This window comes from Alosa alosa, chromosome 11 (assembly GCF_017589495.1).
Source record: "Alosa alosa isolate M-15738 ecotype Scorff River chromosome 11, AALO_Geno_1.1, whole genome shotgun sequence".
Lineage (NCBI taxonomy): Eukaryota > Metazoa > Chordata > Actinopteri > Clupeiformes > Clupeidae > Alosa > Alosa alosa.
Window position 1 is genome coordinate 1,462,378 of NC_063199.1, and position 19,029 is coordinate 1,481,406.

Below are 19,029 nucleotides of genomic sequence, written 5' to 3' on the forward strand. Positions count from 1 at the left end.
GCATCACGCGACTTTAATTTGTATATTTCCAGTGACGCTGCAACAACCGGCAGAGGTCTCAAGTGAGCAGGGTGTCTCGTAAAAAAGAAATGGAGCTGGAAAACCCTACACAGACTTCACTACAGACTTTAGCAGACTGGTTTAGAAATAATTTAATAGCCAGAAATATGCCTGCCCTGCCCTAATAAAGAAACATTTGGTTAACAGCGAAGTGAATCCCGCTTGCAGCCGTGAGAAGAAACGCAGGACAAATTAAACATTCTGGTTTTCTCCGAAAGTGCAACGATGATAGACAGACATCATTTGGACAAAATATAGAGCATATTAACCTCCGTTGCTCAGCCAAATGCCTTCCTGTTACGCCCTGTTATCACGGAGTTACAGGCGATAAACTATTTTGATGGTCACAATTACTTCATTAGCGGTTTATTTTTTTTATATTATTAAAGAGTGTTTTTCATTTAAAGGCTTGACTTCGTGCTTATTCAGAAGAGCATTTAGTGCTCTCCCAATCCCAGACGCTCACATTGCATGTTTGTTTGTAATGGATGTAACCGCTGGAGATACGCTTTGTCATAGGCGCCCGATACCGGGGTGCTCCGTCTCTCGGCACCCACTGAAAACATCGAAAGCACCCACGTGTGCCAGCTTACAGTCCCGCTAAATTTACATTAATTTAAAATCAAACATGCAGTTTATGTTAAATTCAGCATCTCTCATAATGTGATTGGATATGTTGCTGTCAATTCCCTACTCCATATACTAACCACCAATGAGAGCGTCTCTCAGATGAAAATTCCTGACACTTCCCACCTGAAGAATTAACGAAGGCTTTTGTCGGGTCTTCAGCCCCCAATGTTTAAAATGTATATAGCCCTGAATATCATTTTAAAAGTAGTCTGACAAAGCTTATTGTTTTGTGACACAGCTAAACACTGGTACCTCATAGAACGCTATAACATAGCCTAGGTGGTCGCAACTCACAAAAGTAAAGCAGATAGAAAGAACTCACGCAAAATCTAGCCTACAACACGCAAAACAGCTTTATGCGGGGAGGGGAGAGAGAGACCTTGCGCACTATGCTTTATGATTGTTGCCTTCTAATGGTATCTTGCTAATTCACTGAACTGCATTAGGTAACACAAATGGTATTGCCTTCATCTTATAACTCCTTGTCTGAGCGACTACCAGGCCTATGGTTTTTAAAAGTCAGATGTGCCCTGACAAAGACATTCGAAAATTAAGAATGTTTATTGAATTAATACACTATTTTTTGCAAACTCCCTTCATTCAACCCTTGAAGACATCGCGGTCTGGTGCGCTATGTAGACCGTTTCTCGTACCATTTAATTTCTCCGAATTTAGGTCTACTAGGCCTACAATAACGTCATCACCAAATACATCTTTTATTTTTAGTTGATCAACCACAAAGAGTAGCATAGGCCTACTGTGCACAGTGCACTGACGACTGTAGCAGCCCAAGGTAACCAGTTGTTGTAGATGAGAGGCAACCCCTTGTTTCAGATAGCCTGGACAACATGTTACCTGGGTGTTGCCTACGTTATTAAATAATGGTAGCCTACAATAGTTAATTAATTCGCGTAACATATTAGTTGGCTCAAAGAGTAGGGAATCAGGATGGAGAGAGTCACACGTGTGTTGCTTTTGCGGGATCGAATCCAGTTTAATGCTAGTTTTCAAAACATATTTTTTACATGTCTGTAATGTAGCCGAGCGCTCATGGCGTATGAAAAGCGACTTCAAACCGCCTAAAACAACTTGTTTGTGAATGCCTGACAACTGCTGCAGCGCATGCACGCGCAAGGAAACCAGTAGGTGGAGAAACCAGAAGGCACAAAACACCGAACGCGTTTTAAGGCTATTTCGCGATAGGCTACTCAATGGTGCTATTTCACACGCATTATAGCGACCCCCACTCACCAGGGTTAGGTGGAAGGTGTTAATAGACGATTGGCGTAGCCTACAGTGGACTAGGGCTGTCAAAATTGCTCAAAAATGACGTTTGAATATCCCCTCTAAAATAAACACATGTATTCGACTATATTGGAATATCTAGGCTATATTATTTGCGCATTATGTCAGTGACGCGCATCATGTCATCTGTTTTTAACTTTTTTTATGGTTATTGCTTGGCTGGGAGGCAGCATCAGACATTTGTTCCCAAGGGTCTATGAATTGTTAATCCGGCCCTGCCCCCAACGAACGCAACTTTCCACCTCTGAGACAGCTGAAAAGAAGTCTAGAGGACTCCTAACTCACTAAGACCTACTTACTGTAGGCTGCGCAAACCACAGGCCTTTTTTTGGGCAAGCCTGCATTCGAGGCAGGCCTTCTGTTGAAGAATTTTATATAAATCCTGCGCTAACAGTAATCCTCATACCCCTCACTACTTGCCAGATATATGCCAGATATGCCTTCATATCTTTGGGCTTCATTCAGCATTTTGTTCTTCCACTGGAAATGACTCTTCTACATTTGCTGCCTGCTGCATCCTTTCTGTTTGTATTGTTTAGAAAATGTTTGACGTCTTGAGTTAATGCATTAAACATTGTTTGCTGGTAACCAGCCGCAAATAGCCTACAGATTCTTGCGTGCGCACATTCTCTATTCTCTCCAAAATGTGCCCGTTCTATAGGCTGGCCAAGTGCCTAATTCTGCGGCATAAAGCAGATGTATTTGTTTATTGTACAGAAAAATAAAAATAACCTGTCAAGCAGTCAATTGACTACATTGCAGTCAATAAGTAGGGCAAATTACGAAACCAAAATGTGGGTCATAGTTGTCTAAGCCTCTGCTGTGAGACCAAACCCATGAACAAAGACGCATTGATATCTGCAATAGTTTTTTTTGGTGAAACAAGCTCACAGCCGAACGAGTCATAGCACTGAAGGGAGAGGCAACTGGCATGTGATCTCCCCACGGGCCAATAGATGTACAAGTTTTCTCCTGTGCCTACAATATTTAATCCAGTGTTTTGTCAAGTTGCAAAATGCTGTTAGTTTTAACAAATTTTTATGATCGTATGAAGTACTTTTTGTATAGGGTACTATCTTAATTGCTTTATACTCAATACTTGACCAATGGCTATTGCATCTGTCTATTGAAAGTGAGAATGTGGCATGTGATCTACTGTGTAGACTTCATAAAAGATTGCTAATGGCCTACAAGCTGATCTGGGGTGCGTTTCCCGTACAACTACGGAGGTTAGCTTTTTACTAACAGGATGCATCGTTCAACTAACCAACATGTAAGTTACGACTGTTTCCCAAAACTGTCGTACTTACATAGTACTGTAAGTTTGGACCATGATAGTTTCCAAACTTCAGTAGTCTGGACTAAGGTGGTTAATGACGTTTAGTAGCGTGAACGGGCACCTGCACATACTTCTGTGGCGCATTGTGTTAAGTCCGGCAGATGACAGCCGCCGTTGCACAGCAGTTACCAGTCCCCTGTCCAAGAGTTCGAATCTGGGTTAAGATTTTGACAACAATATTGACATCGTTGTTTACCTAAGTTTATCTTTTGTGCAGATCATATTATCAAAATCAGAATCAGCCTTCTTGGCTTGGTTTGCGTAAACTAACAAGGACCCCCCATGAAAATCAAAGGCTACATATTCTCAGCTGAATCAAAAAGTGCGCACCACCTTATTATTATTATCTGCAGGTGTGTGACTTACTTACGTGCAAATTGACTTTTAATTTATGTATTTTCTGCATTTGTATTTTCTCTTGGGCATTTAAATATCAATTAGAAACCTAAATATATTTATAATGATTAATTTGCAAACAAATAACTGGCGTCAGTGACGTCTTTGACATGAAGATCCCTGGAACTATGCTTCTACTAGCATTCTACCACAGGTCTAGTGGTGTAGTTGTAACTACACAACTTTACGATAGTGGTTGCGAACGTTCGTTGCTACTATGGTTTTGGGAAACACTAACGTAGTATAGCGATGTATTGGACTATGTAAGTTCCAAATATGAATGTAATTCTGCAGCATAAATCAGATGTATTTGTTTATTGTACAGAAAAATAAAAATGACATGTCAAGCAGTCAATTGACTACATTGCAGTCAAGAAGTAGGGCAAATTAATTTACGAAACCAAAACGTGGGTCATAGTTGTCTAAGCCTCTATAGCGTAGCCTGTTAAAAACGTTGCAGAAGCCTACCCAAGGCTACAGATTAATTCTGAACAGTTATTTCTCTACTGGCTCAATTATCACACCACTGTTTTGATTTGCGTATTTTTTTTTTTTTTTTTTTATTTGCAAACATCATTGACATTACAGAAAATGCAACACTACGACATGCACATGAATACTACATACGACAAACAGACGTACATTACATAAACACATACTGTAACTTAACAAGACATCACATTGACTTGGCTTCCACAAACATAACACAACATAACATTAATAACAGAAAGGCTAAGGATGATTTAAGTCCCAGGATGATTACAGATATGATTATCAGGGATGAAATTGATGACCGGAATGAAAAGAAGGGGGGATGGGGGGGTGCGGATGGTAGCTCTAAGAGTGTGAATGAGGTGGTGTTGGGATGGGGGTGGGGATGGGGGGTGAGGGGTAGTGAGTATGTGAGGATGTATGTGTGTGTGTGTGCGCATATGTATAAGGCTGGTTTGCTGTTGGGCCAGGAGGAGAGAAGCTGGAACATAGAGAGAGGGAGAGAGGGAGGGTTTCAGAGGAGAGGAGTTGTAATTATTCTATTAATGATAAGTATAATAATAGGAATAACTGATTGCCTGGTTGATTGCCTGACTGATTGCCAACCTGGGCACCCATTAATGGCCACAGTTCCACCCAGCCCCTGCAGTTATACTGCGACGAGCTGACAGAGGGGAGGACCTGCGTGCCACCCATCGCCTCAGGCCCCCAGCATATGCACACATCCCCCACTACCACGACCAACCACACCTCGCCCCCAGACCTTCACCCAACACGCCACTCTTGACCTAAATATGTACAGTATGTGAATGGCTAGGTTGAGGGGTCTATCTAGAATGTAGCATTAAAAGAAGTGGGCATGCATGGTGAATATCTGTCAGGATTTCCCCATGCACACCACACTTACCCTGTGTAAGATGTATGCCTCAACAATGTGTGCATTAAAATAAGTGAGGCATGCAGATAGACACCTGATGAGGCATCTACCTGCACTCCACTCTTACCCTAGCCCGTTTGTAGTTTTTGTTTATGTATGTCACCTAACATGTAGTGCGATTAAAAGAGAGTAAAAGCGTGCTGTGTGCTTCCAGGACAAGGCGTGTGCATGGCGTATGAGGAGGGTGCACACGGGGGCCCAGGGCCAATAGATAACCCACAGGACCCAACCAATGCCAAAACCACACAGCGACCCATGGGACCGAAGTCTCCCAAGCCATCCAATGGGGCCCCGCAGAATAACGATGGGAGAGGCAGAGAGAAAGAGTGAAATTAGTAAAGTTATCAGAGAATGTAAATAAAAGGGGGAGGGAAAGAAGGGGATGCTATTTATATTACTACTACTACTACTACTACTACTAATAATAATAATAATAATAATAATAATAATAATAGTTCCAGCTACCCTCCCCCTGCCTAGTGTTAGATGATATGTGTATCTGTTGATGAAGTGTGTTATGATCGTGTGGAGATGGAACTCAGGCAAAGAGGGTCAGGACTGTAAGTAGGTGATAAAGGGGTACCAAGGAGAGGTTGTATCCTGAGTATTGATTAAGTTTGTAGTTGATAGGTTTTCTAATGATATATAGTCTGTTAACAAGTTTTTCCAATGAGTGATGTGAGCTTTTTCTTAGATTTCCAGTTCATGAGGATTGTTTTCTTGGCGATAGTCAAGCTACCAGCAGTGTTTTATTGCCGGAGTTGCTTAAATTGACTGTGGATGTATCACCAAGTATGCATAAGGAAGGGGATGCTGGGATGTGACAGCCAAAGATGGAAGAGAGATTTTGTGACACTCACCCAGAAGTGGTTGATTGGAGTGCAATGCCAAACCGCATGAATGTATGTATCTGGGTTATTTTGTGTGCAGTGAGTGCAAAGATCCGAGCCAAACCCCATTTTTGCCAATTTATGTGCAGTGAAGTGGAATCTGTGAAGAACCTTGTATTGTATTAGTTGTAGATTACTATTCTTTGTCATGAGGTAGATGTTTTTGCACATTTTGGTCCAGAAGTCGACACGGGAGTAATTGATAAGTCTGATTCCCATTTGTGATATGGCAGGCCAATTGTTTTTCTGAACAAGATATAATTTTGTAAATTTGGGAGAGTATTTTTTGGGAGAGGGAATATTAAGCAGCTCTGAGATTGGTGGGGGAATGTCAAGGTTAGCTGTCTGGATGTTAATTTTTCCTAGGATAGATGATTTAATTTGCAGGTATTGTAAGAAGTGTTTACTCTCGATGCCGTGCTTCTGGACCAAACAGGAAAATGAGGCCAGATTATTGTCTTGAAGAATGTGTTGAAGGTGAGTGATGCCCTTTCCCATCCATGTGTGAAAGTTAAGTGTTTTTTTTATTGACGGTGAAATCTGGGTTATTCCAAATCGGGGTGCGAATTGATGGTGCTATAGGTGAATCAGTGATGTGGTAGAATCTCCACCAGGCTGTCAGAGTAGCTGAAATTGTTGGGGCTTTGAAGGATGGATGTTTTTTGACCGACTGACTGCAGAAAGGGAGATCTGAGATTTTAATTTCTTTACAGATTGTTTGTTCTAGGTCTAACCAGGTGTTGTCTGAGGGGGTGGGGTGTAGCCATTTGTGGATGAAGTGGAGCTGGTTGGCCAGGACATAAAGCTGGAAGTGTGGGGCCTCTAGTCCTCCCATTGCTTTTGGTTTTTGGAGAGTGGCGAGTTTGATCCTTGGGGTCTTATCTTTCCAGTAGAATTTAGTGATTAATGAATCGAGACTTAAACCAGAGGGTGGTGGGCTGGGTTGGAATCATAGAGAATAGATAGTTTATTTTGGGCAGTATTGTCATTTTGATTACTGAGATTCTGCCCATGATGGATAATGGGAGGTTCTTCCAGCGTTGAAGGTCATCATCTATTGAAGTGAGTAGAGGGGAATAATTTAGGCTAAATAAGTCTGACAGCCTGGGGGAGACTTTTATCCCTAAGTAAGTGATATAGTTAGTGCAGAGTGGGATAGGTGAAGAGTTGGCTGTCACATCCCAGCTGTTGGGATGTAATGGGAGAACTGCAGATTTATTCCAATTGATTGAGTATTCAGAAATTTTAGAGAATATGTCAATGAGTTTGATGGTTTCTTCTACTGATGTTGTGGGGTCTTGAAGAAAGAGAAGAATGTCGTCAGCATAAAGGCTGATTTTGTGATGCATATATGGAGTCTGGACACCTTTGATGAGGGGGTTCTGACGGATGGCAGCTGCTAGGGGTTCAATGAAGATTGTAAATAGTGAGGGGGAGAGTGGGCACCCCTGTCTAGTTCCCCGGTGAAGAGTGAAACTTTGTGATGTTAGTCCATTGGTGATTACTGTGGCTGAAGGAGAGGTATATAGAAGTTTAATCCAGTTAATGAACGACTCCCCGAAGCCAAACCTCCCTAATGTGGAAAACAGGAAATTCCAGTTCACCCTATCAAAAGCTTTTCTGCGTCCCAGAGTTGCTATGATGGTATTATCTTGAAAATTTGTAGAGTGATACATTATATTTAACAGTCTGCGGGTGTTGGTGGATGAAATTCTACCTTTAATGAAGCCTGTTTGGTCTGGGTGGATAATGGATGGGGTGACCTCTGCTAATCTGTGTGCTAGCATTTTTTGCGATTATCTTATTGTCCACATTGAGGAGAGAAATTGGTCGGTAGCTGGATGGTAATGTTGGGTCCTTATTGGGCTTGAGGAGCAGTGAAATTGAGGCTGTGGTGGAACTAGTTGGAAGACGTCCTTTCTGTTTTGATTCATTAATCATTCTGATGAAAAGTGGAGCTAAGATGGTCCAAAATTGTTTGTAGAACTCAGCAGGAAAGCCATCCGGACCTGGTGCTTTATTATCGGGCATCTGTTTCAGAGCATCAAACAGTTCTTGTTGAGTTATAGGTGATTCTAGGTTTTTTTATTTCGGTCTCATTGAGTTGTGGTAATTCGATGCTGTTTAGGAAAGAGTCTATGAATTCCTGGTTGGGGTTTATTTCTGAAGAATATAGTTTATTGTAAAACTGGTAAAAACATGATTTATTTCTTCAGGTGAGCTGGTTAGCTTCCTGCTGAGTTCTTTATGACCGGGATTGTTGATTTTTCTTTGTTACGTTGGATTTGATTTGCTAAGTATTTACCTGATTTATTGCTATGGTGGAAGTTTTCCTGCCTTAGGCGGTGAATCATAAATTGAGTGTGTTTATTGAGTATTTCATTGAGTTTGAATTTATGTTTCCTAAGTTTTGCCTGTGTTTCTTCAGTTGGGTTGCTTGCATTGGTTTCTTCTAACTGTTTAATTTTATTGTTGAGTTCTACTTCCTGTTCTTTTTTCCTTCTTTTTTTTGTATACTGAATATGAGATGATTCTTCCTCTGAGTACTGCTTTTCCTGTTTCCCACAGAAGGGAAGGAGATGATTCAGGGGAGCCGTTCATTCTAGAAAGAATGCCCACTCTCTCCCAACAAAACTGATGAAATTTGGGTCTTGTAAGAGGGATGTATTAAAACGCCATTTGCTAATTGGTCGCTGTTGGTTCGTTATGTTCCATTTAATTGTAACTGGGGCATGATCGCTAATGACTATGGGATGAATAGTTGAATCAGAGATATTTTTCATTATAGAGTTGCTGGTTAGAAAATAATCAATACGGGAATAGGAGTGGTGGACCGGAGAGAAAAAAAGAGTAGCATTTGGAGTCTGGGTGCTGAAGCCGCCAACAATCGCCAAGGCCAGAATCGCTCATGAACTGTTTTATTGTTTTTGTGGATTGCCAGATTCGTTTGCTTTTAGAGTGATCAGATCTGTCAAATGTGGGGTCTAACACTGTATTAAAGTCGCCTGCAATTATGATGGGACAGCCCGATAGAGTTGAGATGGAGGTGAAGAGGTTCTGAAAAGAAAACTGGGTTGTCTGTATTAGGGCCATAAACATTAACAATTGTTACAGGGGTATTGTGAATTGAGATGTTTATGATGACAAAACGTCCTTCTGGGTCTGTGATAGTGGCGTTATGGATGAATGAGATTCTTTTGTTAATCAGAATGCAAACTCCCCTTTGTTTTGTATTGTAATGAGATGAGAAAATGTAATTGAATTGTCTTGATTTGATGCGGGTGTAGTCTAATTCTGAGAGATGAGTTTCTTGTAGGAGACATATGTCAGCTTTTAAACTATCCAAATGATTTAAGATTTTCAGCCTCTTTGCCTGAGATCCAATCCCACGGATGTTCCAGGTCAGGAATGTAAGTGGTACCATGTTGTGATTGTACAGTTATGAAAATGTTTGATAAGGTGGGTATTGTGTGTGTGAGAGTGTGTGCAGGTGTCAGTTAGATAGGAGAGGGGGAAGGGGGGGTGGAGGAATAGGTGTGTAATGTGGTGTGCGAATGAGATGTAAAGGGTAGGGGCTGAGAAGAATATAGAGCAAAAAGAGGTAGGAATTTGGTTCTGGAGTGGTGACAGCATGAACATTTCCTGTTTAGCATTGAAAACATACAGATCATAATTTGACTTTAGCCTATAGACATAATAAACAAAAACAGACAGGACACACAAGCAAACATGTATAGACAAAACACCATGAATAACATTAAACATTGAGAGAGCAAAAGAGAATGGGTGGGTAGGGGGAGCAAAAGGAATGAAATATAAGAAGAGAGAAGAGAGAGGTGATCCAAGCATCAGTAGGCAGTGGGTTAGAGAGAGTTGAGGGTGACAATGTTATAATCAAGATGTATGTTGGCATGATGTATGATGTGCTATAGCCAGGTGGTGATATTGGGGTTGCGATACAGAGTTCCATTGACATACAGTTTATCGACTGACAGTGCTGCTCGTTTGCCCTCTTGCCTGAGTTGTTTCATTATGGGCAAGAGGGCTCTTCTTCTTTCCTGTATTACTTGTGGGAATTGGTCGTTTAGTCCCAATGAAGTGCCTTTCAGTTCTTTCCCTTTGCTTTTGATGAGTTCTTTGTGTTTGAAGTGTTGAACTTGGCGATAATTGGAGGAGGTTTTTATTGTCTTTGGAAGTGAGGCGGTGTACACGGTGGAAGGTAATCTTGTCAACTGTTTCTGGCGGTAGTTTGAGAGATGACTGCAAGAATTCTTTAACTGCTTTCTCTGGGTCGCCGGGTGTATCTTTAGAAGTTGGCAGGGGAATTCGGAAAAAATGAGGTTATCGCGCATGCTGCGGCACTGGAGGTCTAGGATTGTTTCTTTCATGATCCGATTTTTCGCTGGTGAGTTGATTAACATGGTCGGATAAGTTTGTAATATTTCCTTTGAGTTCACGGTTTTCTAATGCGAGTGTGTCGATCTGTGATTGGGAAAATTCGAGGCTGGCTTTTAAGTCCTTAATATCTGCGTGCAGATGTTCCAGTATTGCAAGTTTGTTGTTTATGGATTGTAGTAAACTGACCTCGATGGATGTAGAAGTAGCGCAAGCGTAGGTGATTCTGGTTCAGTCTCTGTTGAGTAGTCACGAGTCGCGTTTCTTGCTGGGTTCAGATGACATAACGTCCAGAATGAAGAGGTTGCCGTTGGAAAAGGTGGAGAATATAATCCGGTTTTTGATTTGCGTAGTTGCGTTAACCCAACACTGACAATAATGTAGACAGCAAATTTCGATTTCCGTTACCACCGTGTAGTCAAGCCTTAAGCCATACCCAAGTAGCCTAAATCGAGGTAAATCGAGCTTTTTCAGAAGGGGCGGCAGGCAGAGCGATGTACAGTGGCAGAGCGACGCACAGTGGCTGAAAGTGGTACTAAAGCTTCACGCAGCTTCACGCCTTGTAATGCGCGACTGAAGTGGCCATTTGAAAGCGATTCCCACTGTAATTCACACATGCTTCGTCATCAGACGAAGCACGGCCTAATTTCACTCCACGACTCCGCGGACCAGCAGTCTCCACGTTGCGGACCCACATCAAAACAAAACAATTTCCTGATTGGTTGAGAAATCCTATTTTCTGATTGGCCGATAGGTTAGTAACTGAACAGCAGCTCTCTGAGCTGAATGAGCGCACAGACAGCAATGTTGTGTGACACGTTTGTCAAATATAGCCCTTAGAATTTCTGTGCGGCAAGTTAATAATTTCTCGGAGTGAGAAATGCCATGTCTGGCGTGTGAGCGTGTGAAGTCATTGAAATGCGTGTGTCTCACGCTCAATGCGTGAGACTTGAGAGGTCTGGTGGGCACTGTAGCAGCTATAGGCTACGTTAGCGTCAAATCATTTCAAATAAGTTTATGTCGACCAAATGTATGAAAACCGATTGTGCTCCCGTTGTGAGTTAGCTTAACGTTTGCCATACTAGCCAGGTGTTTGAGTCAATTATCAGACAGCTGTAACGTTAAGCACGTTAACGTTAGTTCACAAACATACTGGGGTAACAAAGCATGTGTTCTCGTCAAAAAACCTTTTGTAAATACTCTCTGTGTGAATGCTTAGTCCGTTGTCAATTTATAAAGTCTTTGGGTTGTCACATTTAAGATAGAAAAGCGTTCGTTCAGATGATAACTTCAGCCGAAACATTAGCTAGTGGAGGTAAAATTGTGAACCCCTATGAACCATTGACTATACATTGAACATGGAGCTGATTGTTGTTATAACTGACGTCTAAAACTCTTATTGATGCTGTTTATTTGTTAAACACAAATTTGAAACAACACTTCTTGTCTATGCAAAGTTTCCCTGTAGGTGATCCAGACAGGCTGGGTGCTGGAGAGGGCTCTGGACTCCTAACTTCACTTCGCGTCTGTGCAGTCGACTCAGAAGCATCACTTACAGTACTGATTCCATGGTACTTTGACATTTTTCACAATCAGTACTGATTCCGTGGTACTTTGACATTTTTCATACATTTAAATGGAGCAACTTACTAGATTCAATAGGCCTAGCTGTCTATTCCAGACATGGTTAGCATACTGAACAAACATGAATGCATTTCAAACATTTAGAGTGGCCTTTTATTGTGAGCAGTCCGGGGCACATCTGTGCAATAATTATCATGACCTCTTTTGATAAGTCACACATGGAAAGTAGCCTTTAAATCAGCAGGTTTTGGTTGGATACAGATTGAATAATTACAGAATATGGCATCAGTGACTGGCTATTGTTTGACTGGACCTTGGCCTAATGGTTAATAACTACCTCAATGGGGTGTAGATATGAGCTTACACTGTTCCACTGAAAACATTAAAATACAAGAAATGGTTGTTCTACAGAACTTTGAATACACCAAATTTGGTTTTGCTTATTGCCTGCATAAACAGGACATGTGCAAATAGTTGAATACGCCTGTCCTGTCCACATTCAGCTAAGTGTTCTATGAGTTTGTTCATTATACATATTGGGAGTATTTTTTAGCTTAATTTGTGAGCACTTGTTCACAGTTTGCAGTAAGTTCAAGGATGTGATATACCAATATTTCTGTTTTCAGATCTGGAACATTTTGAAATCCTACCAGATGGGGCACAAGTCATTGAGCAGTGGCAGCTTCTGACTTCTGACTTCAAAGACTTTGTTCACCAGCAGACCCCTTGATTACCTTTATTTACAGCATTTGCATCTGTCAGTCTTTAAAGTGATCTAATATGTATTGACTATGTACTAGCTTAGTACATATTAGTTTTTGTTATTTTAGTTTCACAAATTCATTACCTGTAATGCTCAAGATATACAAGTAAAAAATCACCTTTACTTCTGCATCTGGGTGCATCAACCTACTGACTGAAGCTGACAGATTTGTATATATGTTTTTGAGAGCACAGGCAAATTGGTTTGATAGATAGATAGATAGATAGATAGATAGATAGATACTTTATTGATCTCCAAGGGGAAATTCAAGGTCTCAGTAGCATACAGACATCACACACAACATGCACTTACAGCAGAAATGGTACATATAAGTGTAAACATATAACAAAACTCCACTGTACAATAGACAGTTGAAGATAAGAAAAACTAACAAAACTAAATATTGGCATGAGTTTTAATATAATTCACAGTTCAGAAAAGTTCCATAAACATTTCCAAGTTCAAGTTCAGTGCCATCAACAGTAAGTTTGCTTTCTGATATTTAAAGAACAGAAATGGGTTTGGCATAAGTAAAGGGTAGGTGTAACATTCACCAATAGACATAAAGTGAAATGTACTGTATAGTCTCAATGGGTTCATTATCACCACACCCCAGCCAAACCACTTCACCTGGACCTCTAGTCCCAGGTTAAGAGCCCATGGACCTCCTTGCCGCCTCCTCCCCATGGTGAACTGCCAAAACAGAAAGGTAAACATTTTATTAGTCATACCTACTTACAAGATAATACAATAATGCAAACCAACCCCACTTGTTGTAATCAACAAAAGTACAGTTGTTGTACAATGCTGTAGTACTATTGTGCAATTTGAAATGGGTCTTCAGTGACAAAGTACACTAATATTGGCATTGTTATGCCAAACACCGGACACTGTAACTGGATTTAACGTTTTGATAATAGCCTGACAAGGGGAAATAAGGCAAGCTAACCGTACATGAACGCTGGATCGTGAAATGGCCATGAGAAATTTCAATGTCATCTTAGACCAAACTACCACTGACAACTTTAGAGCAATATAGCGATTTCAAAACGTGATATTAAGAGTTAATCAAAAATAATTAATGATGAATGTACAAGTTAACTAATACCCTACGATTTTGTTTTCAATTCACACCATACGTTGACAGAATACAGCGAGCTGGCTGATGTTATCGTAAATGAATTAACGTTACAATGATGGCTGCCACTGAGGATATGAGATATAACGTTAATTACAAAACAATAAAGGCAAAGATACATTTTTGTCAGTATGAGTTGCTGAACCTGTAAACTGCTAAGTTACTCTACATGAGTTGGTGAACCTGTAACGCTAAATTACTCTACGTTATTTGACCGTAACTTCAGCAAGGGAGGGATAACGTTAGTTTATTTTACCTAGAAGCTAGAATCTGCAAACAACTCTTCATTCTCAACTTTTCAACCGTTCACCCGAATATAACCCATACCTGTCAACATTTAGCTTTCTAAAAACGGGAGATTTTTTTTCGGGGGTGGGGGGGCAGTTATACTGGTGTTGCACCAAATTCTGTGACCTGTCGAATTTTGTGACTCTAGAGGGTGCTGTTTTATTAGAGTCTATGAATGTACTGAGCTGTACTGACACACTGACAATTCTGGCACATAACTGGCAATTCTGTTATGTGTATAATTCTTCTAATAAACTTTGTACATTTTTTAAACATGGAACATTGACTGGGTGTGGGTGTATTATTCTAGAGTAGAGCTAAAGCCTACCCCTCACCACTCCTGTGAACAGATGGACTTCAGCAGGACAGGAACAGGAAAACAGTCACATGTAAACCAACAATAGTAAACTATTACTATAATCACAAACCCTATGCTACTATACAATAAAGTAGCCTGGTCAAATCAGTTCCATATCGCGGGTGACTTTGAAGTTCTTTAGAGCCCTATTTTTACAACCCCTGCTGTCTATACCACGTCCATTACGGACACTATCATCACTACTGTCACTGGCACCTCCAGCTATGTTGGGCAAAGGGTCGAAATAAGCATGGTATGCTTAGTGGACACTGTCGAAAAAGACGCACCTCCATGTTGGGCAAAGGGTCGAAATAAGCATGGTATGCTTAGTGGACACTGTCGAAAAAGACGCACCTCCATTCACAGACGCTCCGTGACTATCAGTCAATAGACGATCGATCATATTCTCCAAAAGGCAGATATTCTCCTTCAGAATCAGAGTAGGTGAATATAAGACCCAAGACTTCATCACACGTGAATTTTTTTTTTCAACATTTGGTGTATTTCTGCTTCAATTTGTGCAAAACTAAGGCCCGCATCGCTTCCGCGTTATAGAGGAAATGCACGTGTTCTTCGTGTGTTTCTCGCGTGTTTTCGCGAGCTTCCTGAAAACTTTGGAAAAAAAAGGTTGAGCTTGAATCGAAGCTCTGGGTGTCTGCCAACTAGTGGTCAAGAGTACAAATGAGATTTTACACTGTACTCGCGTCTATCGTCTGTTTTATTCAGTAATGACGCTTGTCGCAATATTGCGACATGGGCGGTTAAAAGGTTAAAATGCTACCAAGTTTAAATTTCTAAATAAGTCATCCATTTGGATTGTTTGTCTTTGAGTTATAGTCACTGATTAATAGTGGGCAATCTATTACACCAACTGGCTGGGAAGTGCAACAGTTGTGGAGTCGGTACATATCCAAACTCAAAAACAGTAGACTAACAGTCAATAAAAGTGGACTGTCAGAGCAGCACAAAATACTTAAAGCTAAAAGAGTGTCCTGTTCGCTCTTAAACTTTCCATCACATTTGGTGCCTATGCCTAGCCACTTTGTAAATGTGACCGAATTAGTTCTGAATTTTATTCCTAGCCTACGTTCATTGTTGCAATATTATCAGGCCCTATGCGCAATTTGCAGAGGTGGAAAGTAACGAAATACATTTACTCACGTTACTGTATTGAGTAGTTTTTCTGTGTATTTTGTATTTTTTAAGTAGTTTATAAAATCGGTATTTTAAATTTTACTTGATTACATTTTGAGTGAAGTATTGTACTTCGCTACATCAAAAATCCCATCCGTTACTTGAGTAAAAAAAAAAAGTTAAGACTAACGAAAACGGAAAGGGAGAGAAAAAAATCGCGCCCTAAACCACTAGTGATAATGATCAGCATGTAGCCTACAACAGGACATGAATCAAGCTGGCGCCATGCAGTTTTTCTGAAAGTGATGGAGATATGCATCAGATTAGCCTAACCTATGAAAGTGTATTTTCCGCTATTCCAATCGGTTGTCTCAGTTCGTTTTAGCACTAATGATTGCGGAGATATTTAAGCAAACACCATGGGATTCCGTGTTTTGACGTTTGTGCTCACCTTTCTTTGGAAATAAGTTTATTAGCAGTTGTTTTCCCTCATTTTGATGTCTCTCTTTTTCCTGTTTTGGCCTTTGTTTTTAGTAACCTGACTTGGCTTTCTTGGAGAAAGACATTGCACCAGCAGCGAAACAATTAGCGCTCCACTACTAGCGATGCTCAACTAAATAAACAAAAGATAGGCCTAGACTACCTTATGAATCGTGCAGGCGGACTAAACCATTAGCTCTTTAGCAAGAGAGAGTGAGAGTGACCTTACACAGTTTTCACTATGATTTGTATACAAAATTCAGTCAGTCAAACTTTACATTTCGTCTGACATTCATTTTGACATTTAATTTGGAAGTTAAAATATTCAGGTAAAATAAATATATGGTGGAAATAAGTATTGAACGCTTTTTTCCCCCCAGTAATTAGCCTAAACTTCCAGTGAGTCTATTCGAAATTTTCACCACACATTATATTAACACACATATAAAAAATCCAAACATAAGAGTTTTGTGTATTAAAGTGGAATGACACAGGAAAAAAGTATTGAACGTGCCTACTGAAATTTCTTCAATACTTTGTGGAAAAGCCTTTGTAAAGACAGCTTCAAGACATTTCCTGTATGACAAAACTTATTGGTTGCAGTATCAGGTCTGATTTTGGCCCATTGTTCTAAACAGATTCCAGGGGTCCCTCTTGTAAATCCTGATCTTTAGTTACTTACAGAACTATTTATTTGAATTGGCTGCCTTCAAGTCTTTCTGGAGCTTTCTCCGAGTGGTCCTTGGCTCTTGGAATTGACTATCCTTCTGACTCCCTGGTCAGAAATATTACGAGGAGATCCTGTGCATGGCTGGTTGATGATGCAGTGATGTTTCTTCCACTTGCAGATAATGGCTCCCATGCTGCTTACTGGAAGATTCTGATTTTTTGAAATGCATCTGTAACCAGTTTCATTGATATGTTTTGCAACAATTAGGTTGCAAAGGTCTTGTGAGAGCTTTTTGCTTTTATCCATCATGAAATGTTTCTTGTGTCACACCTTGGTAATGAAAAAACTTTTTTATAGCCTATCAATATGTAGGCTACTAACCAAGCTTATATTAATTTGCACAGATAGAAAGGATAACTACTCTCTATACAGATTCCAGCTCGTTCCTTCCCTTTCCTTGCCTTAGTGCTTTTTCTTAGCGTGTTCAATACTTTTCCCCTGTGTTATTCCACTTCATTACATGACTCTACTTATGGAGTTGTTTGGATTTTTTATGTGTGGATTACCTGAGTTATTACTAATGCCTGGTGAAAATGTTGTGCCCCCTGTATTCCACTTTTCATGGGCCCTCTCCTCCATTGGGACCCTATACTTCCCACTTTCCCCCCCAGTACGATGCCCTTTAATCTGCTGAACCTTCAGCTCGTTTCCAAATATAAAAAAAACTCTCTGCAACTCAATATTGGCCTGCCTGCCTCAGCTGCCTATTTTCAGTTGTGCTGGATTACTGTTCACTGCAAAGCGACCCAAGGATGAGTGCAACTAACTTTGAAAATCAACTCCGGTGATTTTTCACATAGATCTCCATTTCTCAACGTCCTTTTCAGGCAAGTACCTCCACTCGGCGGCCATATTGCAACAATTTTTGGGGACTTATCTTGCATCTATTTCAGCAGAAATGCGTGTGCGTAAGGCTTCACGACATCAATCTTGCTCCAGCAGCGAGATCACAACAGATGATTGGCACGATGTCTTCACAGCACACGACATGATTGGCTCAATGTATTTTACAACACACCACATGATTGGCTCAATGTATTCACATGTCGACGTTTTGCCGCTGAAGGGTTGTGATATGTGTAGACATATGATGTGTAGACAACTGTTACAAACTAACCCCATGCATTACTATGGAGGATTTTTTGAGTGCTGTATTAGAAGGTCTTTGGTAAAACTGGTTCTTCTGGTACCCGCCCCCCAAAAAAAACTACTTTTTACTTTTACTTGAGTACATTTTCAGATCGGTATTTTAACTTGTACTTGAGTAATATTTCATCAAGGTATTGGTATTTTTACTTGAGTACAATATTTTCGTACTTTTTCCACCTCTGGCAATTTGCTTTTGAGCAGGATCTTACAAGAACATTTCAAAATGAAATGAAGATGAATGCCAGATGCATTAATCAGGTGACGCTCTTGCCTTATCCTACTCGTACCAGTCACATATATATGTTTAAGCAATTTAAATAGGCACCATATGAAAATACCATCAGCAAATCTCAAATCATAGCTCCAAAGCAATGTTGCTGAACAATGAAACAAGTATTTGGCTGTATCCTAGCTATCCTCGTAAGAAAACACAGGCTATCTAGTGAGTTAGTGTTATGTCGCTTTTGTGCATCTAACTTTAGCCTAGCCCCGAGCAAACCTTGAAGGCTAATAGCTAAGGTATTCGGCCAAATAGGTTAAACTCACCAGAGGATATGTTTCCTGTCGTCTCCGAGTCCTCAATGTCGTCAAAACCAATATCCAAACCATTCTCTTCGGTGTTGGCTGGTGGTCGTTCTCTCAAAATATTGTTAATCTTGAAAAGAAGGGAAAATTTGTTTGATCAAGTCGCTCATACACATCTCTAACTTTAGTTCACACAGATAGATGTTTATTCCTCCAAACTCGTTTGATTAGACGACCAAAAGTAGAGGCTGCTTTTCCTAAACGAGTGGATATTTCCAGGTCTAGTGCGGTGTTGCATGTCATGGTGGATTCCAGATAGGTGAACTTTTCCACATCTTTGAGGGTGGGATCTTTTATTGAGAATGTGTGAGTCAGCAGCCTGTGACATGGTGACAGTTTTCTTCAGGCTGATGGTAAGCCCGAACTGGTCACAGGA